The 25,084-nt window shown below is 39.0% G+C and overlaps 1 protein-coding gene across 1 annotated transcript in view; it reads left to right on the forward strand.

The window, feature by feature from the left end:
* LOC112566268 (protocadherin Fat 4-like) overlaps positions 1-25,084 on the forward strand; it is a 165,739-nt gene that overhangs the window by 122,593 nt on the left and 18,062 nt on the right. The gene's annotated exons all lie outside the window — the stretch shown is intronic.

Raw genomic sequence — 25,084 nt, forward strand, 5'->3', positions numbered from 1 at the left:
AAAGTATAGAAAAATGCAGTTATAGTTAAGCAGTTTTGTTACTGTTTTCGAAGCTTTGAAAATCAAGCTATTCGTAATCATAAAAATGTAAAAGGTTGACCCCTGACCTATGTTCAGTTGATGTGAAGTAAGTTGTTAAAGACCTCACTTTTTGGGGTGCTTTCTAGGTGCGTTGCCCATCTCGTCTTTAACGGCACTCTCCTGGTAAAGGTCAAGGGTTACTGCTTGTTAACGTCACACAATTTGTGTGAGGGGGAGACCCTATCTCCCTATCTGCCTTACCTTCCCCAGCACTCTCAGGAGCCAGGCACCATTTTCACAGAGCTGGGTCGGTTGGAAGAAGTTCTCTTGCACCACACGGGTACCAAGCAGGCAGTCGAAAATGCTTAATAACCCCTTCGGATATCCGCTTCTTACTTCTCACTTCGCTGAAAAAATATGCCGCCCAGCTCATGTTCGACTGCGCATGCGCTGTATTCCCTGGTGCAGGTTAAGCGTCCGTAAACCTCGCCCTGTTGGAAAGAGCAGAGAGATCTCGAAACATGCACCACGTGACATCCGGCACAAAAACGTGCATCTCTTTTCTCGTACCTGCGAAGTAAGGGTAGCAACGTTTGATAGACACTGCCGTGTGTCAGCCATGTTTGTGCGCCTGCCTTTCTCTCAGTCTTTGCGACGCACCGGTAGTAGACAGGCCGCCTACAGCAGACGACTTTTGATGTCATATTCCAGGCTATTTTTATCCGGTTCACGGGAGAAAGGTCAAGGCCTTTTTTCGCGGAAAGTAGCAACGCCGGACGTCATGCTCATGCTACGTCACGTGTCGTCTGCTTGAGTGCTGAGTCTCCTGCTTTTGGCTGGTGCGCGGAGCTGTTCGGTAGCCGGGTGGTGACCAGCAGGGTGTTGGTGAGACTTGAGTGTGTGTCCGGTGCTGTTTGTGTTTGACACGCCGCGTGGGTGAGCGCTAAGATCGTTTGGAATTTTCCAATATTTTTTCTTGTAATGGAAGCTTTGGTTAGCGAGCGAGTATGCGTGAGTCTATGTTTTCTCTGAGTAAGAGATGAGACATTTCTGCTTGTTTGAGAATGTAATCCGTGCTAGTTCGACTATTACCATGTCTGTTTATTTAAGGATGTGATTGACGGGTGGCGGGGCTTGTGACACGCACCCTTTTTATTGAGTGTTTGAAGGAAGAACTCAATGGGGCCGTTTTTAATCTTACCTTAGAGCGGCTTTTTCATGTTGAAGCCACCTGGTGACAGTTGTCCCTTTTGTTTTCTCTACAGACTTCCTTCTCATCTTTATACCTTGTCCGTAGGCTTTGTCTTCAATCTTATTCTCGTTCTTGTCCTTGTTATCGTCGTTGCTGTTCTGCATCTTCATCTTGTTCGTCCGTTTCTTCTTCACCCTTTTACGCTCATGTGTCGGCGGAGTGACCACTTTTGTATAGTCATCCACCCTTTTCATTTAATCTTTCTGTCGCCGTCGTCATCGTGTAAAGTGTGGTCAACGAGGCAGCTTGGACTGACCAACAGAAGGTCGGACGGACAGTGAAGTAGTGGTCAGCACGAGAGCATGGTGCAAGGCCACAGAAATGGAAAGAGAGAATAAACAAAGTGCGAGCTTCTCTACCTCTAATGGTGGTCCCGAAGACTTCAAGGGTGATAACTCTGACAGCACTCCTCAGTGTGTGTGATGTTTGTTTTCATTTGTCCCCTTACTAACTTTAATCATCTTTTGCTTTGGCGTGAGGTATCGGTGTTTTCTTGCGTATGTGTTTATGTGTCTGTATTTTCACATTTAAAATCTTTGTATCTACATGTAACTAAAATTATCATTTATACCGTTCATTTCGTCTTCGTTATCGTCTACGTTCATTAGAGGTTTGATAGGTACGTCGAGTCTTGCCTTTGACTGAGCGAGTGATTGTGTGTTCGTGCCGGGTGTGTGAGTGTACATCCGGCAACGATAGGGGGCGACACACGACAGATACCCTGCTTGGTGACGGAACGTGACGTAGGAATGTGCGTATCAAGGTGCCAGGTGAGAGGTCAAGGTCGGCTATTAAAGCAATTAAATACCGTACCCTGCTTATTGATTATTACATGAGATGATAGCAATCGATGGCTCTATAGAGAATGGGAGGTTTTTTTATTATTATCAACATCTTTCAATGTGAAGTCATTAGCTCTAATGATTATTATCTGATTATCTGCTTTGATCGCCATTCCCGTCCCACTTTCAAGCTCCTTAAAGTTTCGGCATTCTTAACAGATTAACGATGTTTGATCTTCTAAATTCAGTTTTAATTCAAATCCACATATGGTTCGTATCCCACAAAATATTGTTGTCAACGAATTTTAGTATTTTATTTACTGCATTGCAACTTGTGCATAAGAAATATTCCTTTTCAAGAAAGAGTCGTTGGTCTATTGGTCTATTGGTGTATTTTTATTACTCTTACCTCCAGCCCCAGATAAGCTGAGCTTCAAGGGCAGGCACTGCACAGGTAGAGAAGTGTTAGTTACAGCCCCACTGTAGAACAGCACACCTCCACCTTTCTTCTTCCTGCAACGCAGTGTGACGGGGTGGCTGTATAAAATGTTAAAAATGTTCCTCCTGCTCGTGGCGTCCCGATGTCGTGACGTGTGACCAGTCTGTCCCCAGCAAGAGGCGAAGTGTTTGCTCCCACGTCGAGCGCTCGTGTCGTAACTTACAAATGAAATGTCCGATTATTTGTATGGGAGTGTAGGTAGCACGATAGAGGAGATACGTGTTCATGTGTTTCTTCAGGTGCTGAGAGATTGCTAACCCGATCGTTCATTCCCAAGAGGACAGCGAAGTGAACAGTAAGGAAGGTATTCAACAGGGTGGTCGGGAAGAATTGAGATATTTCAGGTGTGGGTCGCCGGGACGTACCAAGAACAGGTAGATGATTGGAAAGTACGACACACGATTGTGATCGGTTTACAGCCGGAGGGACAGACAATAAACACTTCACACTGTGCCTTGCTGTGGGTTGGCGATAACAGGACAAGCCTTTCCTCTCGCTTGTGAGGACAAGAACAAGTAAAGAGAATGAACTATTTCTCGTGGTGACGATTTCAGGTGTGGAGTTTTGTCTGTCTTCACGGATGTATTTCGGGTGTTCAAACAAGTAATAACTTCCCTGCTTCTTTCGCAAACTTCGAGAAAACCGAGGGTGGTTTACCAGACATTGACTTGATATGTAAGTATAATTTTATTGCTAACTGCACACACAAACAGGTTGAAGATAACACACTGGTTGATACCCCAAGTTTTGTGCAATGCAGTGTTCGAATCAAATATTCTCATTGGATCATTTATTCTTTTTCCCACTCATTGTGATGCCTGCGTCCTTTAGCATATGTGTCACATTTTAATCCTGTAAATTATTTGGATTTTCCCCTCACAGTTTTTTAGTAGCATGTTATGTTATTTGATGTTATCAATTTATGCTTATCGCTCTTCTCTTTATTTCTCGTCATCTGTCAAGATCTCTACAGCTTGAAAATCTAAGCAATACTTTGAGTTTAAAACGCTTGTCAGTATACTTAGTTCTAGTATTCATTTCATCGATACTCCCATGTGGTCATCTGTCATAGAAGAGTGTACATCGTGTCAAAGAAATTGAACAAAACACATAGCTGTCTTTTTTAATTTACTTAGAGAGTGAGCATTACAAGAAAGTAGGGACCTAACTCTTCGTCCTCTCTGACTAGACATTCAAGGGAAAAAAGCTGAATTCCAAGTGTCAAGCAATGTTTTCACTAAAAACGTTTGGATCCATGTCAAATCAGTTCATCAGATATTCTATAGGCTAACCTAAATTTCGAGGATGGTTTTTAACAGCTTTACAGTGCTAAAAGTGTGATTTTTCGAAGGATTTAATTTGGCTTAGCAAAAGCTAGTATTAGCCAATTATGGGATTGTGTTTGCTAAGAATTTGCAAAAATACGGTACATTATACGCTGTGAATTGAATACCTTGATGGCATAACAAGCACAAAATATTGTCATGATAATAATACAGACATCAATGTAAATTTAAAGGTCATATTTGCTTAAGCTAACGCCATCAAAATGTGTTTCTTCTAGTTTTACTCACCGGTTCCAGTTATAACGACTGTATCCAGGACACGACGATAACCTCAACTAATTTTAGCAGTTGAAAATTTTGTTAGCAAGGATCTTTATGCTTATGTCCATACACTAATGACGCTTTGTTTGTATATTAGACAAAGTCTATATCTGTGTGCATAATTTTTCAGGTATCTAGACATATATGTGAGTGTAAGAAAGAGAATAAGTTTGATTTATACCTTCAACGGTCAGTACACATGGTATACAAAAGAAGACGGTTGATTATACTCCCTGCCTGAACATTTACTGTGGGATTGGTACAGAGATACAAAGGAACGCCCTAAAGTGATTTATTGTTGATCTGAAGTGCAATAGCTGGCTGTGCTATTGAAACACACCGTCAAACCTTATCAGTCGACAGGTAATATACAGAAACTAGGCTGCTTTGTTGATGGTACACAAAGGTGAAGAGCTAAACTCATGTCACATTTCGTGTTCTCTTGGAAGCACATCCAATCGACATTTTTTGGTTTTAATAATTTTATTTTTCGTCGCTTTCTCTATATTTCCCTCCTCCACTTTGCTCTAACGTTCTAGCCCTTCTCGGTAATAAGGAGAGGCGAGAGTTTATGTTCCCTCATACGTCACTGTGTCACAAGACACTACCCGAGTACACCCAAATTATCAGAAAACAGAGCTGGTTGTCAAGAGAACTCTTTTTTCTTATTCCTTATTGTGTCATGGTGGGACACTATGCGTCGGAAGACATATAGGTATGTTGGTTAGCCTGACTGAAGAATGTTTCATTTAGAAGTGATTTTTAACTAGGAAAGAGAGGGCGAAGAAAGTTAAGGAAACCAGAGTACTCAGAGAAAAACCCCGACGGCAATTTTTGTGAAGAGGTGGCACATACAAGAAATGCCTTGATGTGAGATCCAATCCGAGTAAACAAGGTCACGTGTAATACTTTTTAAAATATTTCCATCCTTCGGCAGTTTACTGCGTTAAAACGCCGCCCTTATCAATTGAAGACATACACTGCCCTAACATACATTAGCGAATTTTCGTATCTCTTCACGCCGGCGGGTGCGTACTGTTAATGACAGAGTTGGGAGCGAATAGAACAATTTTCACAATCATTGAAAACAGAGTGTGGATTATGGGGAAGGCAAGTAGCGTGTTGTCCTGATTGATATTTATGCAAATGCACAGTTTGTTCAATCTTGATCAAATCTGCATTATAACTCCTTTCGTCTACTGGAAGATCATTAATTGTATTAAATAGAGATGTCCTACCTTGAATTATATTTATTTTAATTAATATTTTATCCATTCAGATGTTACTAGTGTCGCTAAATAGAATAAACTATGCAAAGCAAATTTCGACTGGGAGACTACCCTGTTATAGACAGAAAAAAGAGAGGAAGCAAGTGAACCACAGAGAAAGTGTGAGGGAGTCACAAAACTTTATCAAAATGTGTGTCTCCCTTTTCGTTCAGCCTTCCTCTCCCGTGCCTGCAATCTCTTACAAGACGCGACATCACAGTAACATTTATCTCCCCCTACATGGTGCCCCATATGCTTCTTGAGCCATTGAGCACTAGGATGCTCTCTTCCGGCTCTTTAACCTTTTAGGTTTTAGACCTGTGCTGGAAGTGACATTACCTAGTTTGCAGATTTCTGCGTGAGAGCCTAAATCGCAACTATGTCTCTATACTTCCACGAATGATATACAGATACATATATATATATATCACTGAGAATCATTGATCACATTAAATTAATTCACTTTTTGATTTAAAATTGTGTCATGTTTGGGCACATTTGAAAGAATAACATAAGTGAAACTTCATGATTGTTAAATTATATCTAACTATAAAATGCGTTTGTCATATTTTCAGGTGGACACAGTACTGAGACGATGTAGAGGCGATATAAAGATGAACATAGCAGTTTTTCTCATCGGTAAAAAAAAAAACCTACTTTTTTTTCTTTTTCTTCTTCGCAAAAAGTTATGGTTCAGTGACAGTTTGGGGATACGGAATAGCTAAAGCCTGTAGTAAAGTAAGGCACTATGGAATGATTTGGAAACTGTGAAGCGTGTCTGTACACTATAATTAAATGATCCGCATGCATTTTGCTCTTACTGCATTTTTTGACAGAGTCTCACATTGCTTTAATCACGCCATGAAAATTACAAAATATTACAAATATAAACTCAAAAGTATTACTGGACTGATGAACCACACTTGTTGGTTTCTGTGTTATTATTTATTATAAGTTATTTCTTATCTTTTTGTGAGATGTTCACTTTGATTCCTCTTCTTTATTTTTGTCATTTCCTTTTAAAGAAAATATTCAGGATATGAAACAAAAATTAGATTCATTATTACAATTATTCAAGTTTTTGTTACAAGCATTATACATAACAAATTTTTTCAGCCGGGCTGTGTGCTCAAGTTAGCTCACAATATGGCTGCTTTCTTAACTACAGTGACGGCATGAAAGCTATTCAAATACCTGAAAAGATCCAACATGGTTAGTGACGAGTTTGACGTTGGTACCATTACTCAGTGTTCTTTTCTATTATTAGGAAGCTCACAAGCTCTACTGACTACTCGTCCTGTCTCTCTTTAGACATTATATTTTAATGCATTAACAGGTGTAGCGTTTAAGAAAAAGAGGATTCCATGCAGCTGTGTAAAAGACAGTTTATCACCTGCACTGTAAATTGCTTATCACCACAGTGGTTTCACATCGCATATATTGCCAAACTGTGTTGTTTTTTATTTTACTCAATAAAGCACAAGCGTTGTGGGCATATCTAGTCAGAACAAACATTAGAAATGCCTCGTCCTACAGCCCATAAGACAGGTTTTTAAAAGCCCCGCCCCCCCCCCCCATATAAACAGTTAATGCAGTACGTAGTTCAGTCGTAGTTTGATCTTTACTTGTTAAGCAAGTTAAAATAATTAGCTAAAAAAGAATTTTTGTCAAAGAACGACATCTTTGACCTCCATCGTAGACAATGTTTTTTTTGTGAATGTGATCTTAACTTCATTTTTTCTTCTTTTACAGGTGAAACGTTGCTAACAGTTTTGACTAAAGATGACATAATGGTAAAAGAACCAGGTACACCATTCGTAGTGCCATTTTTTATTAAGCTGAATAATGTTTCTGTGAAAGATGGGGTGTATAATTTTTCCCTTCAATCGGAGATCGACATGATGGAGCTGGATGACAATGAGGTGAGTTTTAACTATTAACAACACAAAAAGACATCTGCGACTAAAGCTAGCATGTGAAAAGTAATTTAAAACGTTATTTTCCCCTTTCCAACAGTACAAAACATTAAGTTCCTATAAACAATGAAACAAGTTTAGTTTATTCCTTGTTACTCCTCGAAGAGCATAGGGCGACAATAACATCTCGCCAGCGGACCCGGTATAGGGCAACCCCTCCACCCTCAGTTAAGCCCATGTGGTTCCGATCTCCTTTGCCTCGCTCTCTACTTTTTTTTTCCAAGTCTGCTTCGGTCTCCCAACTCTCCTCTTCCCCAGAGGATTCCAGTCGAGTGCCTGCCTGGCAATGGTGTCAGCTGGTTTGCGCAGTGTGCGTCCTATCCAGCATCATTTGCGCTTTTTGCTGTCTTTGCTGATGTCTTGCGCATTCTGGTTGGTTCTTTTTCACAGGCAGCTGTTGGAGATCTTTTCAGCCCATCTTATTCCCAGAATATGGCGTAGGCATCGGTTTGAAAGGTCTGGAGCTTGTTGTTGATGGTGTTCGTCACTCTCCAGGTTTCAGAACCATACAGTAGAACTGCCTTCACATTGGTGTTGAAGATGCGGGTCTTACTGTGGAAGGATAATGCTCGGTAGTTAAAGATGTGCGTAGGCTGTTGAAAGCATGCCTGGCCTTGTTGATGCGGCTTTTGATGTCATTGTATGCTCCACTGTCCTTGTTGACAATGCTCTCCAGATACATGAAGCAGTCGGTCTCCAGAATGTTCTCTCCTTGAAGTTTGATTGGGAGTTCCTGCTTGTTGCTGATTCTCATCACTTCGGTCTTCTTTCTATGAACATTTAAGCCAGTCTTCTCTACTTCCTCTGCTAGCTTACTCAGTTTTTTTGTGCATGTTGTTGCCGATGAGATGGGAGACTGATATCATATGCAAAGTCCAAGTCCTCTAGCTGTTTGGTGAAGGTCCACTGGATATAGGTGTTGTTGTCTTCGGTTGTCTTGCGCATAATCCAGTCTATGACCATCAGGAAGATTGTCAGTGATAATATTTAACCCTGTCTTACGCGGGTCTTTATTACGAAAGGCTTAGTGAGTTCAATGGAACAAATTTACACAATACGTTTAGGTTAATATTAAGTCGCAGTGATGTTTATCCATAGTAATTACAAAAACAACAGTTTAATCCTTTTGTAAAGTTGAGGTCTGGTCTAATAGAGCATGATAAGAATATGTTCTTTTGAAATATTACTTGAAATAACAATATTTTATAAATCGTAGCGGTGAAGATGTTAAAGTAATCTAAATGCAGTAGTTTTAAGTTTATGGGAACATGAGTATTAAACGTTTTAATAATTAAACTACTTTAGTTTCGAGTTAATCATAAGCCTTTGCGAATTTTAAAGCTTCGTTTCTTTTTATATGACGTTTTTTATTTAAAATGTGATTAATATATATCAATTAGATTAGTTAATTTGTTAATTATAAAAAATTTCATCGCAGACGTTGTGTTCTGAAGTATGGGGCATTAATCTGGTTTGCCAGTCATCGAACGTTGGGGTAATTTTTTTTGGAATACTCAAGCTGTAGAAATCGTTGCAGCAACAATCAAATGCAAACTAGAGATTAGACCACTAGTTCTGAATATTAAATGACATTTTCACAGGCTTCATGTTCCAAATAATGTTATTGAATAGTAGCACTAACAAATTATTGGATAATTTCATTATTCATTATTATAAACATTTTCTCTTGGTACATGTAAAAATTAGAGGAGATCCCTTCAGAACATAAAAAGCACCAACAGGTTACAGATACACAAACTAAGCTAAATGTTGTATGTTTTTTAATTATATGCGTGATGACTCGATAACAGTTAAAAAAAAACCATTGCTTGATTTTAAGATAAGATTTGCTATAAAATTATTAATCGTCATAAACTTTCCATTTTTGTCTCTTACAGCTTTTGATCATTTTGGAAGTGAACTACACCGATGATCATAGCCCCGTGCTTCTGACTAACCTCTCATTTTCATTAGCAGAGGTATTTGTTGTTAGTAGGTGTGAATGATGGCAAAGAGCAATAACGTTCGCGCGTGCAGTTTGCACATCTGTACAAGTGTAAATTAGTTGTCACAAGAATGATCATACGTTTATCTTGGTTCGAAATATGATTGATGCATAACGTTCTTTATAGATCATACATCATTGCGGATGAAAACTTAATTATTAACTTCAATCAGAGCTTTAATAATAGTAATTATAATAAAGGTTTTGATAGCGACACATATCAGCCTATGAGCAAGCTTATTGTGCTTTACAAATGATATTAATTATAACAACAATAATAATGATCATGATATGGAGAAATTACAGAAACCAATCCAGACGACATTAAAGAATAGGGGATTACGTGTGGAAACGGGAATAATACAAAGTTTTGAGCTATAACAACAGAACTAATGCAGTACTCCAATAAGTATATGAAACTCAACTAAAATAATGTATAAATTTTGGGGAAAAGAAATCCTGGATAAAGAATACGGAGGACCAGATCTGTGTGAGCGGCCTGGCAACATATTTTATCGTCGAAGATTTATTGTTGAGCCACTGTCAACTTACACAAACAAGAAACTGGACTAAGATAAAAATGGAATTGTGGAAGGAAAGTTTTGTTAGTCAACGGATCAGTTGGAACCGTAAAAGTAAAACAAACTCTCAAAATCGAGAAAAAACAGTCCAGCAGATCACTAGGATCAAACAACGGTCAAACAACTCCAAAGTCAAAATTAAAAAAATAACAAAATACACAGAAATTCGGAGCTAGCCCCATCAAGCTGGAAATATGTGAAAAGAGAGACAGGCAGACATTCAGATAGAAGCAAAACAAACAGAGAGAGAGAAAGCAAGCTTTATATGTATATGAAATAAATAATTTAGTGAAAATATCGCCTTCGTGTAACTTAAAAACGCTTTTCGTTTCTCTCTTTGTCTACAGCTAGCTCCTGTAAATACAATGGTCACTAACTTGGGAAAAAACTTTTACAGAGACCCGGACTGTTCAAAGCAAGATGTCATTGGCGTCTATTCTATTCAGGTTTTTCGTCTGCTTTAATTTGCACTTGGGTTACTTTTTTAAGGATCATTTTTCATATATTTCTTTTTTTCACTTTTTCAATGATGCATTAATCAGCGATATTTGGAGGGCACAGGGTGTAGTAAACCACTCTGTAAGTGGCGCTGATCAGAAGAGAGAGAGAGATTGTGTACAGGAAATACACTTTTGATTCTTTATTGATTTGGTCATCGTTAACTTTTTTTTTGGTGGCTGTGAAAGGTAAGAGGCCTCCTAGGCAAGATGTCGTGTGTTTACACAGCAGCCAGGAGTGACCACACAATCTAGGGATGGACTGAAAGGCGGGCACTGTGAGTGAACACAGTGAGAGGACACAGTAGTCAGTAGTGGCCACCAGGAGCCAGTGGAAATCCGTGGGGCTGGTGCATGGAGCTGAATCTAATAGCCGGGTGGTGACCACCAAGATCTGTGCGAGATTCGAGTGTGTTTCCAGTGCTATTCGTGTGACATGTGGTCAACGAGGCAGCTTGAACTAATGGCCAACAGAGTGCGTGCGCCGGACGGACAGGAGTGCAGAGGTCAGCTAGAAAACGTCGAGCAAGGTCACAGAAAGTAAAAGAGAAAATAAACAAAGTGCGAACTATTCTACATCTAACACTGGGCCTGAAAGCTTCAAGGACGAGAACTCTTAGCGCCCTAAAAGTACTGTGATGCAGTGTGTGCGGATGTTTGTTCCCATTTTTTCGATAACGTTAATCATGCGTCACTTGGGCGTATGATATATCTGTTTTCTTGCGTATGTGTGTATGTGTATATGTGTTTTCACATTTTAAAAATTTTATCTACGTGTGATTAAATTTCTTCCCCTGTGGGACCCCCGGGTATTCTTGCCTAGCGAGCATTGTAAAAATAGGGTCCCTGCCATCCAGCCAGGCATGTCGTAAGAGGCGGCTAAGGTGGACACCTCATCTAGAGGTAAAATAGGTTGTGGTAGGGCTAACAACCCCACCATGTAAGGAAAAAACAAATGCCTTCTCAGAAACAGATGGAAGCCTTGGCTTGAAGGTCAGCGGGAAGAAAACGAAAAGTATGAAAGTGAACGCCAGAGTCCAAGACAGTATCAAACTAAATGGAGAAGAGATTGAGGAAGTTGACAGTTTCACCTATCTTGCGTCCAAAATGTCAAACACCGTGGATGCGGAGGTGGAGATTCGAGCCCGACTGGCGAAAGCCAGCCACGCCTTCGCCTCACTCAGGAGCACATGGAAGGCAACAAACATCAGTAAGAAGATCAAGTTGAGAATCTTCAAGTCAAATGTGATCAGCACCCTCCTTTACGGATCCGAATCATGGAAGATGACCAAATCCATCTGTAACAGACTTGACGTCTTCCAAAACAGATGCCTCAGGCGCATACTTAACATCTTTTGGCCAAATACCATCACCAACGAAGAACTCCACCGAAGAACTCAAACCGAGTCAATCACCACGCAGGTTCAACGAAGGCGTTGGCGATGGATTTGACATGTGCTCCGCCAGCAGACAGCAGACCTCTCCACAGTCGGCGACGGACTCCAGACGGCCGAAGAAAACGAGGCCGCTCAAAGAAAACTTGGAGGAGAACAGTGGAAAGGGAGATGAAAGGAAAGGGCTGGACATAGGGTCACCTGGAGCAGGTTTCAGCCAATCATTGGTGGCGGACACTGGTTAAGGCCTTATGTGCAATCTGATGCACGAAAAGGGATAGATATATTAAAGTTCTTATTTGTAACGTTCATTTTGTTTTTGCTGTGGTCTACGTTCATTAGTGATTCGACAGGTACGTCGTGTCCCGCCTCTGGCTGAGCGAGTGGGTGTGTGTACACGCCGACTGTGTGAGCGGTTGTGAGCGTGCATCCGGCGACGCTGATCGTGATTCGTGACAAGATATATATATATCGAGAGAGACAGATAATCTAGAATATGATATTCTTGCTTTTTAGGGAGGAAACACAGATGAAGCCTTTGGAATAACATCTTTGGGCGTCATCTTTGTGAAGAGATTAATTTTCTACCAAAAAGGAGAAACTAAGTTTGAACTGGTTGTATCCGTCACAACGGTAATCTCTTACTCATCTTTATCCTCATAGCTTTCGACACGCTGCCGCGCTGTCGATATTTCTGTGACGCATTAAACATTTTCGTATTATTCTTATTTCGTATCTGTAATAATCAATTTCATGTGATTTTAGAAGTTTTGTCTCCTTTTTGCAAATATAGTTTGACCTTAAAAAATCTAATAACATGTAACAGGTAACATGGAATGCAAGTAGAGTGAAGGAGAACACGGCGCTCGCAGGCCGAGCTGCACATGTTAAATAAGTAACCGTTTTTAAAAGGACTAGTTTCGAGGATGATAGAATGGGATAGAGAGAAAGTAAAATTAACTGTCTCCAGCCAGCGCTTCATTTGTCTTGGAGACGGCAAGTGCCGAGACACTGCGTGGGAGGGGGTGGAGGCTGCGTCTGCCAAACAAAGAGTAGTTACCCGTTTTTTGGCTTCCTCGGTTTTTTGTGCAATTTGATTTTTTATATAGTTTTTGTTATGAATTTCCTTTATAACATTACGCCATCCTCTTAGTTATAATCCACAAACTTTTCACGGACATACTTCGGTATATGAACGTCATTTCTATTACGACTACCTCCCCGGTGCGAGTTAAGTGTTGAAAAAGGACTTTATAATATAGACTGGTTCAGACCGAATGTTTGCTATATATTACATTTTTTGGCAGAAATAATATCAAATAAATTAAGTACATTTTGAAAGAAACTGATTATTAATTTGGTCACTGGATGTGACCCAAACCACATCACTCCAGTCTTATCTACCTCGTGACTGAGTCGTATCGACCCTCCCATGATCACATATTGTATACATCGTCCCAACACGGAAAATTGAATCGATCCAGGCCCAGAGGAAATTGATCTCTGACGACAGGAGTAACTATAAATGTCAAGTAACAGACCCATGCAATGCAGTCACATTTTACTAAACAAAAATGGCCACATTCAGAAAACGTCACACAGTGGCGCATAAAGCAAAGTTCACTTCTTAAAATAAAAATCCTTACTATTCTTCAATTTGGATATTCCTATTAAATGTATATTCAGACGTTTGGCTAATATGAAACAGTTGCTACTGCTTGGGCATTCATTTAGTTTGGGCCTGTGTTCGGCGGGAGGCTGAAATGCCCATGGCAATATGGTGCTCATTGTTGTCTTTTTATCAGCGCACATAAGTCGATTGCAGTGTTGATAATTTTGTGCATTTTTGCTGGTTCAACGACCATTTTTGCTTGATTGCTGTACTAAGTAAACACAGGACCAACTTGAATTGTCATAAAAATAACGATGTTTCCACACTCAACAAATTTACTAAGATTTTAAGGAATTGCTCATATTAGCTTACCAACGTTTAGGCTACCATCAAATCAGCTGAAAATTAAGAACATAAAATTTCAAAAAGAGGAAAACTCAAAAGCATATTAGTTAAAATATAAATAATTCCGTTTGATGGGTTTTCTCAATGAGTTTGAACTTGTTTTTTATTTTCTCTTTGACAGTCTCACGACTTTGACCCGACTGGAAGAGAAGCTTCTGAAACTGTTGTAGTCAACATTATTGACGTAGACGATAATGACCCAGTTTTTACCGTCCCAGTATACAGGCTACATGTGCAAGAGGAGGTAATAAAATTATGAAACAAATAAAAGCATATTCCTCATTGAAATGGGTCAATCCTCTTCATTAACATAAAATGCTCATACTGTTTTTAATTTAGAAAAGGTTAAAGTTTATATATATAATTTTATAGTTGACTAAGGCATTCCTTACAATATTCATCTATATATCTGGAAACATGAAAAATTACTTTATTTAAAATGGTTGATAGCTTGCGATTATTTGGATTATTTGTTAAATTTACACCAATCCCTTGTATTTTAAGAAAACATTATTCAAGCAACCAAGCCAACAAAGCAAAACAGTGATTCATACTTTTCTAAAATATATTCTTCAGTAAGTAGGTATCTTATGAACATGTAGTTTAAAAAAATTGTAAAGAAATTTGCCAATTTTCCAGTCTGTAAATCTTTTTTTCTCTTTTTTTTTGCAAACAACAAATAATCATTCGTCGTCTTATTCTGCTCATGAAGATCCAGCCGACTAATTTAAACATAACTATATAGCGTGTTATCGTTGATCTTTAAAGCTGCGGGAACAATTGATTTCTTTCTTTTCGTCAAGGTAGATGGAAAGTATGGTATGATAAGAAATAAGAAAAAAAGGAAATGCCACTGTTTCATTCTACATGTTTATGTGACAAAAAGCTGCACAGGAATAGATGTTTTGAAAGCGTTTGGTGCTTATACCGATTGAATTAAACGACTTGAAATTGGTATTACTCAAGATATTTTAAAAAATCACGAAGAAAATATCACCTTTTGCAGAACACCACTGTCCTCAATGTGCCACAGCTGACATCTCCCCGAGTGTTTGCCTTTGACCAAGACACTGGAATCAACGACAGCGTCACATATTCCATCAACGGTTAGTAGCAGGGCGCCAGAGCTTCTCTCATCGCTAGTCATTGTTCGGTAATTGTTCAGCAGTTTGCAAAGCACTGAATGTGATGAAAGATTTTCCTGAAATAAAATATTGTGCCCCCTTTTAGCACACAGAATGAAGACAAAAGTAACCTAAACTCTTTGCTCTATAGGTATATTCTGGTCAATTTATGGTTTTTGCATTTTATTGATTCAGGCAGCAGTAGCACTGTAGGCATTGACAGTGACACTGGACTGGTGCGGGTAATGCGTATACTGGACAGAGAAGAAGAGACCGTCGTAGAAGTAGAGATGAAGGTAAGATTATCGGCTTAGTTCCGCTTCACATTCTGTTGTCACACACTTTTTGTTAAATATAAAGTATACAAAGGGAAGACACCATAGCCGTGTGGTTAGTGCGCTTTAATGTGGGGTAGTCAGTAATTACATTCTTTTTCTGGCCTATGGGCTCCTTGAACACCCAGCGGCTAGTAAGAGTTGTCCTCCGCCCTTTACACCCCTTACCCTAGACAGGGTGAACCACTTACGTTTATTGCTTATGCGATCTGAAGGCTTATTTTACCTTTCTATCGAATAAATATCAGTTTTGACCCGAAATGGTGTAAAATATGTTTAGAAAACTTAGAACCAGCGTCAGTAAATTATCTGGACCTGCTACTTGTTTTCTAATATCGATGAGTTCAAAAGAAAGCAAAGATGTTGTACTACAAAATTTGAACAAAATTAGCTGCAAAAGCTTTTTCAATGTAAAATTCACAGATATTAAGAAGAGTTGACGTCTGGTGCAACATTATAAGTGTTTATGTTTTGTTTTGTTCTGCTTGTTTTTTTTAACACCACGCATAATTTAAATCTGATCCATAAACAGAATTTACATTGATTTAGTCCCAGAGCCCCATCTTTGCAGTTAATATGCATTGCTAATGATTAAGATAAAGAATATATAATGCTTGATAACATGCAAATAAACCACTTTTTTTAATGAGCAAGAAAGCATGTCGGCATTAGCAAAAGTTAAAGACAGCTTTTTAGTCTAGTCAGGGTGGCAACGAGGGCATATTTCTGAAGGAGGTATATGAATTTATTTATTACAAATCTACAGTTGTTTATATGCAAAAGATCACTTTTCGTTATCTTCAGGCAAACCAGATGAACAACTCTTGGAGGTCAGCAACGGCCACTATACTGGTGATGGTAGACGACATCAACGACAATCGCCCAAAGTTTCAGCCAGGCAATCCCACTCTCGTCAGAATTCCTGAACATTCCGCTTTCGGCTCTTACGTTGTTCGAGTTTTAGCCCTTGATAAAGATGCGGTGAGATCAAACATTGTTTATCCCCTTTCTTTCTAAGCGGTGTCTTCTTTCTAAGGATCTGTTAAGATTATAAACAAATCACAACACTTCTTCTACTGGTTCCTAATCACCCCCAGTGGAACATAGGGCAGCAACTTTACCACGAACTTGTGTTGTTTTTGCGGTCTGTGGCAGAGGTTTTTTTTCCACAGAGTAGGGTTGCTAGCCCCTCGCCCTCCTTCATCCTGGCTTGGGACCGGCAGGTTACCCGGGGGGTTTCCAGAAGGAGTTAATCACAGTACTTAGGCCCTCACAATACTCAAAGTTGTAAGATGACAAAAAAAAGCTGAAAAATACTTCGGTGAATTAAAGTGTTTGCTTTAGATTCTAAGCCTGATCTCATCCTCAATGTTCGTTTTTATTCACCAAACCATCCATCCACTTATCAGAGAAAAATAGAAACAATCCTTCATCATCATCGTCATCATCGTCATCATCGTCATCATCGTCATCATCACCAAAGTTTTTATTTACTTTTGAATGTTGCGCATTTTACCAACATTCTGACCATGTCCACGTTTTCAGGAAGAGAATGCACTTTTCAATTACACACTTAGACCAGAAGAAAGTGTCTTCGCTATCCAAACTGACATTCTGGTAAGCCCACCATATGGCACAGTGACCGTAGCCAATTCTTCCGCCCTGGACAGAGAAATCATTTCCTCCCTGAATCTGACGGTCAGTACTGCTCCTGGCTTCCTCTCTATTACTCAGTGAGATGGAGAAGCCTTCATACTACAAAGAATGTATAAGTTTGTTGATAGTGCAACTAAGTTTAATTTTAGACACATTGAATAATCTTTAAAAGTTATCTTTGTCATGGAACATTTAAAAGCGGTTCGTGTGACAGTTATTTTGCTTACAATTATGGGCATGTCTATTGAAGGTGTACACTGAAGAATTCACGCTACCACAAGGAGGAGATTGCAGCACTGGGATGTGCAACATCACCATCACTATACAACTGACCGACATCAACGACAACAGTCCCGTTTTTGACAACTCCAGCTACAGGCTGACCGTCAGGGACAATACCATGGGCGTCTCCCTTATGGCGGTGTGTCAATCTGTGATTTTATGAACTTTGCTATTGTGCTTGAAATGCATTGTAAATGTGCTGTTTCTAACGGTTACGGTAGGTTGATATTGCAGTCCTCAGCAGTATTTACTTTGTATTCTAATAATTGTGTTGTACATTGTCAACTTTTTAAAACACCTATTTTCGCACTATTAGATTGCTTTAACGACTACAGTCCAAACTGATCTACAGTTCCCTTAGTATTTACATTTGTTTTTAATAATGTTTTCAGTTACGTTAACATTTAGAGATTGATTATCCTCTGAAAGAGTTGTTGACTATTAAAATTGAGCTCTCCTCAATACGTTATGTGGTCATCTTAAAATGCAATTATTGTGAGTACAGTGATACCTCGGTTCTCGAACATAATTCGTTCCGGGAGGACGGTCGAGAACCGAATTGTTCGAGAACCGAAGCAATGAAACCCATAGGAAATAATGGAAACTGGATTAATTCGTTCCAAGCCCCAGAAAATGCCTATTTACTGGCATAATTTGTATATAATATGTAGAAAAACATGAGTCTCAACAAGAAATAAGAAATAAACGTGTATTGATTAAAACAAAAAAAATAAATAAATAAAATGTGCTGTACAGTACAGTAAATTGTGTTTCATTTACTGTACCTGTACCAAACTTTATGGCAGGAGGGAATGAATGTGGAGGGAGGAGGGAAGGGGGATGGTTAAGGTTTTGAAGGGGAGTCCTCTTCAATAAAAACAGAGGGTAACTGCTTTTCGGGTGTTTCTGTTCTCTGTATCTTTTGCTGAGGAGAATCAGAATCTTGCTCTGCAGTTGCTTGTCTGATTTCTTTACGGAAGAATTTGTCAATTGTTTGCTGTTTTTTTCTCCTCTGCACTCACACTGATGACGCAAGCAAGGCGCGCTGGGCCGAATGAACGCCATTCGGCTCAACTCGGCTCATCTCGGACGTTCGGATGTTCGAGTTCCAAATATTTGTTCGGATTCCAAGACAAAATTTTCTCGAATTTCCTGGTCGAATACCGATTTGGTCGAAAGTCAAGGCGTTCGAGAACCGAGGTATCACTGTATATTTGTTTGGTTGATTGCATCAAGAAGCTATTTCCAGTAAAAACATCATTAGGCATTAACTTCTGTATATCAATCACTTAAAATTCACTTTAATTTCACTGAAAGTTCAGCCAAGTTCATCTATGTTTCAGGTGAATGCTAGTGATGCTGACGAAGGTGAGAACGCAGACCTGAGGTACAGTTGTGTGCCCTCCTACGCCCTCGGCAGTGACGGCTGCAGTGTAATTACAGTTGAGGACAAAACTGGAGAAATCAGTCTGAGTCAGCCTCTGGACAGTTTACAGGTTTACTATGCCTCTATAGAAGCATGTGACAGTCCTACTGATGTCTCACAAATGTGAGTGACCGTGCGTTGTGTACATTGTTATCGACCTCTATTAATGTTTGCTTAACTGTCTATCAACAATAAAGTCAAATGTCATAAAATCTACTCACACAGTTTAGTTCAAATGACTGAAATAGTTACAATTATAGAAATGGCTACAACTACTTCAGTTATAAACGTTTCCACTACTCAGTATGTATGTTATGGTACAGCAGTGCTTGCATTGTGTTGTTACAGTCGCTGTACCACAGTCCCCGTTATAATCAGTCTGCACCCTGACCTCCAACTCAACGTGACGTCATACAACTTCACAGTTTATGAGAATTTACCGGCGGGTACCTACGTTGGTGACATCTTGGTTCGTGTTATAGACATGTTGATAGCTTTACTCCATAGACGGTTATTACAAAAAGCTATAAATATTTGCTCAAATTTCAATTACTTTTGTGGGGGTTATCCATCCAACTAGAATTTTACATTACTGCGGTTTGTAGAGAGCCTTACCGTTACATATTTTCAACATTAAGCTGCTAACCATTACGGTTTAGTCATTTATTAACCTTCCAGGGTTTAAACACAGTTTATGTGCTCTCACGGCTCCACAACACATGACATCGAGAACACTTATATTGTGCCTATTACTAACTATGGAGAACAGACTCTCAACCTTCTTTGTCAGAAGAACTTCCTGTTCATCGCTTTATTTATAAATAACCAGAGTTCGTGGTTTGAGCTTTTTTCACTTTACAAATAAGACTTAAATAATGTACAATAATTGTTAACCAAATTTTCGTTTTTCTATTCCATTTCAGAATTACAACAATCAATTTGAACTTCAAGACAAAAAATTTGAACTTAATGGACGGTATAATGCAATATCTTTACATGTATTTTAATTAACTTAAATAAGCAGAATGTATTGTAGATTGTATTCATCAGTGATACTATTTCGTTTGTGCAGAGAATACATGCTTATTTTTATGATGTTTGCAGCATCAGTCGAGATGTTTACTCATGATTTTATAGCATGTTTGCCTCCAAACTTTCTAGTAATATTAGTAGAGTGTGAATGTCTATGTGCCAACACAAAAAGCCACCAACTAATGAAGATCTTGCTTTCTTTAAAATAACCACTAATAAAGAAAACATATTAGAAGCGGATGTGCTTTGCAGTTTGTGCAAAGACTTAATGGCGCTTCATGGACATGTATCCAGAATGTCAGAGAAACACAGAAGAATTAAGGGTTTGTTTTAAATAAACTTTAATATAATATCTATAAAAATGTCAGAGGTCTTTTGGTCTTCTAACCCTGCTTTCCGTTTCGTGTTGTTCAGAACACTACGTGCAAAAGACTTCTTGGACAGGGAAGAGCAGGAATGGTACACGTTTGTTATCAACACCCATAACGAGGTATTTGAACCTTTCGAGCTAAAAAAAATCCCACACTGAAGTGTCTTGTAGTTTTTAATAGAAAATGTATTGAATGGTATTTATTATACTATTAAATAACATTTCACTACTGCATAGTTTTTCTTATACAGCACGAGAAAGACTTAAATATGGTATGGGTGAAATGCATTCATTCATTCGCTCCTTGACTGGGACTGATCGTTGGGAGGAAGGCCCGTCCTTCACAACTATCTTGGACGATGATGAAAAGGTCCTGCACGTGTGTAGTCGGGTTCTTCACGTTCGTAAGCCAGTTCTGCGTCTGGCCAAAGTCTTCGATAAGAAGTCGTGCTGGGTCACACAGCCAAACCACACTAGACTACACCGCTTGACTGCTGCAAGCAGGGCCTCCTGGTGTCATACTAGTTTATGCATTATTAGCACTGTTTAAACTTAACAGAGACAAGCATAAGAAATAACATAGGTATCTTTTCACTGCAGGAGAACACAAACATCTCTGTCCTGGTCACTGTTTTGGATGTCAACGACAACAGCCCGGCCTTCGACAACTCCAGCTACAGACTGACGGTGATGAACAACAACGTGGGCAACTTTGTAGGGACGGTGAGTTGTCTCTGTCATGACTGTTGTGATTGTGCTTGACGTTCTTTATACTTATACTCCCATAGCTACTTTATTCTTTGCTATTTTCGTGGTATATTTTTTAAAAGGTCGTATTTCGCTCACCTTTACTCTGGTGAGTCTGTTATACGCACCATGTTTTGAACTCAGAGATGATCTTTTACTGTTCCATACCTTTGACTTTTCTCATTCTTACAGCTATCTAGTTTCCTCATGTTTTCTGTTTGTCAAAACTACTGCTACTCATATTTTAACAAGCTCCAGCGAATTGGAAAGTATTTGCTCATATCAAGAAATTTTCGTAAAAATGTAATATTCTTTTAGTTTGCTCTTACGAATCTTATTCAGTTCTCACGACCATTAATAATAATACCTTTGTTTATTTAGTACTAACCGCAGGCACTGCACTAACAGACAGATGTTTGTACATTGGCTTGGTGTGTGATTCTGTGTATGTGTGTTCGTGTGTCTCCCTGTGTACACAAACTATTGCAAAAACCCACCAGATAGGAACTATTATGTGACTTATTTTTCGTGGCGGGACCTTGCTAATGTTAGTCTTGATTTATCGTGAATATTATTCTTCCTGCCGCTGTACGCCTTGATTTTTGCGAAGACTTTTCTTTGACACACACCTGACAGCACTTCTTCTTTGTGATGTGTGATCTCTGTCTCTATTTCTGCCAAACTTATTGGTTTTGATCAGTCTTTAATTGAAAGTCTTGTCCCTAATTCTTTAATTTCACAGCTCGACAACCTTTCCATAAAAAAGAATATAAATAGTCTAGTCTTCCTTGTTAGCATATGTTCAGACAGCAAAGGGATTGATATGTTTCATGCTGATCAGCATCAGAAAAAAATATTCAATAGAGCTGGTCGTGGGCTGGTATGCAAGTTCTCTCCCTTTTTTGTCTAATCGCAAATAATTGTATGTAAAAAACCATTTATCACAGCTCATTTATTCCAAAGGTCAGCTGGCTATACTTATCGTGAGCTTAATGCTGTAGTTTGGCGAATTTCATTTTATATTCACTCTTACTGTTACCTATTTATTCTCCACTGTGTAACTAGCTGTTTTTCAGTGTTTGAGTGAGCCACTATAGTTGTCTGGATGATAAATCATACCTAGTTAATACTGATTTTGATTATTCTGATAATGACAAGTGACAACCAAAAAAATTCATTCTCGCCTACGTTTCAGATCAATGCTAGCGATGCTGACGAAGGTGAGAATGCGGATCTCAGGTACCGATGTGTGTCCTCTGTAGCGAGCGATGATGCCTGCGGTGTCATGACAGTCAACGACACAACTGGGGAGGTCGTGCTCCAAAGGTCCCTGATCAGTTCACACAAATATTATGCGCTGGTCGAGGCTTGTGACAGTCAGACTCACAGTACACAGAGGTCAGTGGAAGTAAATACATCTGTGTTATGTTGTTAGTCGATGTTTTACTTGTATTCACGTGTCGGTTAGCAGACAGTAACGGGACAGGAATGTATCCAGTCCTGTTTATATCAGCTGACAACTGTATTACTGTAGCCATAACTAGATGACCAGAGCTGTATTAGTTGCTTTATTTTGTCTCATGCAGTGTTACATTGTTTTGTAACAGGCGCTGCACCACAGTTCTTGTTATACTCAGTCTGCATCCCGACCTTGAGCTCAACGTGACGTCATACAACTTTACGGTTTACGAGAATTTGCCGGCGGGGACCTATGTAGGCGACCTCTTGGTAAGTGTACAAGCCCGATAAGGTTTACCCTGCTGACAGTTTTTTATTTGTCTAAGCAATGTTTTAGAAGTTTGAGCAAATTTCCAATGGAGAACAAAGAAAGGTGAGACAAGTTACAAAATTTTATAAACAGGAAGCGTTATGGACACGTGTTGATATTTCAGTCGTTATCTTATGTTAATATAATGATAATAGTTTTAGTCGAGTTTATATTTATAAAAAGGTCTAGCAGTTTCTGTAGGCTGCTCACTTAAATTCGGAAAGATATTAAAAGTGTTTATTATGTATTCCCCAATAAAAATGTTTTATCTAAAGAGAAGACAGGAGTGTTCATGGTAAGGAAAGTTCCTTACCCTTAACTTCTGATGATCATCTTCTGTGACTAAAGGACAAATCAATTGGATGGTTTTCTTTTACCTTTCTTTTTCTAGATAATAATTAGATTATGCGTTTAGGAACTAGATTTTGCTTGTAAACGAGAGTTTAACAAATGAGGCAGTTTCCAGGTGTTTTCTTATTACTTGTCCATCGCGTTGTTTACCAGTTTATGGTAACATAATGAAGGGCTGTAGATTATATGTGTTGGTACTGTAGTATTTATATCTTAGACTTTCTGACAGCCATTATTCTACTAAGCAAGCTGGACATCTTTTCTTTCTTTCAGTATTACAATGAACACTTTGAGCTCACTCAACTTCAGAAAGAGATTAAAAGTGTTTGTTGGTTTGTAAACAGGAAGCTTTATTTATGTTTGTGTTTCCGAAACTAAGTCAACAGAAGCCTTGAAGATATCTCCAAACAGCATTCGAACACTGTAAAAATTTACTTACTGTCCTGAAGTATGCAAATGGTACAAAATTCAAGTATTCTACTTCCATAAATTGTGTGTAACAAATGACTCAACAAGATAAATTTCAAATTCTTTACATCATGTAATTCTTATGTATTATATTACAAATTCAATTGTATATTATGTAATATGCACAGTTGGAATATGTGGATGATGTATCTGTAAGGAAAAAGGAATTATCTAAAAAAACTGTCTTTTTTCCTCATGTACCTTGCAAGATCAACATGTAAATAATACTGTCCACTCATTTATAAACGAAAAGTGGCCTTTCACAGTACACAAATGTTGTGAACACATTGAATGAATTTTGTGATTTCAGAATAACGACCATAACTTTGAGCTTCAGGATGACACATTTGAACTTCATGAACGGTATTAACATTATGCTTATTTATTATAATTAATTGCAAATTTATTAGATTAAGGCTAAAAACTTTGTAACGTTTTTACGAAAGAGTGTGTTGAATGTGTTTGCGAGCGCGTGTAAACATCTGCATGTAAACCACGCTCGCCGCACTCTTTCACCTTTTTCAACAAAAAGGTCCGGCCAACGATTAACACATTTAATGTTTATGAAATTAACTAACGATGAGATGAGGATGAAACAAAATAAAATAACGCTACCCCCTCCAGCGTCAACCTCTTCCAAACGTTTCTCAGACGGTTGGCGCTGACGAAATCACTGACCAGCAGGCTAATCCACTGAATTTCTTCACGCAGTTCGTGAAGTTAACTGTGAAGTCCACTGAATTTCTTCACGCAGTTCGTGAAGTTAAGGAAATTAAAGCCGTATCGGCGAAGATATTATATTCCTCTTGGATTGATTACTGTACCACACTGGGTAATACTCCACACGATAATACTCCACTGGACACACGTCGGCTATCCGTTGCTGGCAGTTAACCATACACTGTACACTCCCCACGGAGCTCTGTACACTCCAACTGCTTGGTCTCGTCTCTTCCCGAACCGTTAGAATCACCTAGTTAACTCCTGCTTTTTTCCCTCCTGACCAAACAGTCACCTCTAGCGACCAGGTAACTAGGACGACCATCCAACTGTCTTTCTTGGAGACTCTCTCAACCAATCACGAGTGCTACATGGCTCTCCATAGCCTACCCTCGCCCTAGTTACACTGTGCTCAGTTCATTTTACGTCATTCACTATATGACGCAAAAGAATCGTCACGCAGAACTACGTCTGCGCTCGCGCGACTGCTCTTCCCTGACCACAGGGAAAGTTAAAAATAAAAATGAATCTAACTAGATTCGCCTGAATCGCGAATCGTTACAAACAATGTAACATGAGTCCCTAGTTAAGAAAAGAAACCGGCACAGACTTTACCAGTTATCGCTGTTCTGTACTCGACGGGACCCCTTCGCATATACGAACATAACAGAACAAACTTTACACTATGGAAAAATAAATATATAAATATATGTTTCTTTTCTGATGTAATTCTTTTAACTTCAATGATATCTAGAGATCACAGACTGCATAGAAAGTCATGCAGGCATGTCGGAGGGAGAGGGGTTGAGAAGGAAGAACGAACAGAAAATAAAGCAAAGAGACCAATGAATGTTTCTAATTAATTCTCAGTCGCGTGACTCTGGAATAACTTAATTTGCCTGCTGA

This window comes from Pomacea canaliculata, linkage group LG6 (genome assembly GCF_003073045.1).
Source record: "Pomacea canaliculata isolate SZHN2017 linkage group LG6, ASM307304v1, whole genome shotgun sequence".
NCBI lineage: Eukaryota > Metazoa > Mollusca > Gastropoda > Architaenioglossa > Ampullariidae > Pomacea > Pomacea canaliculata.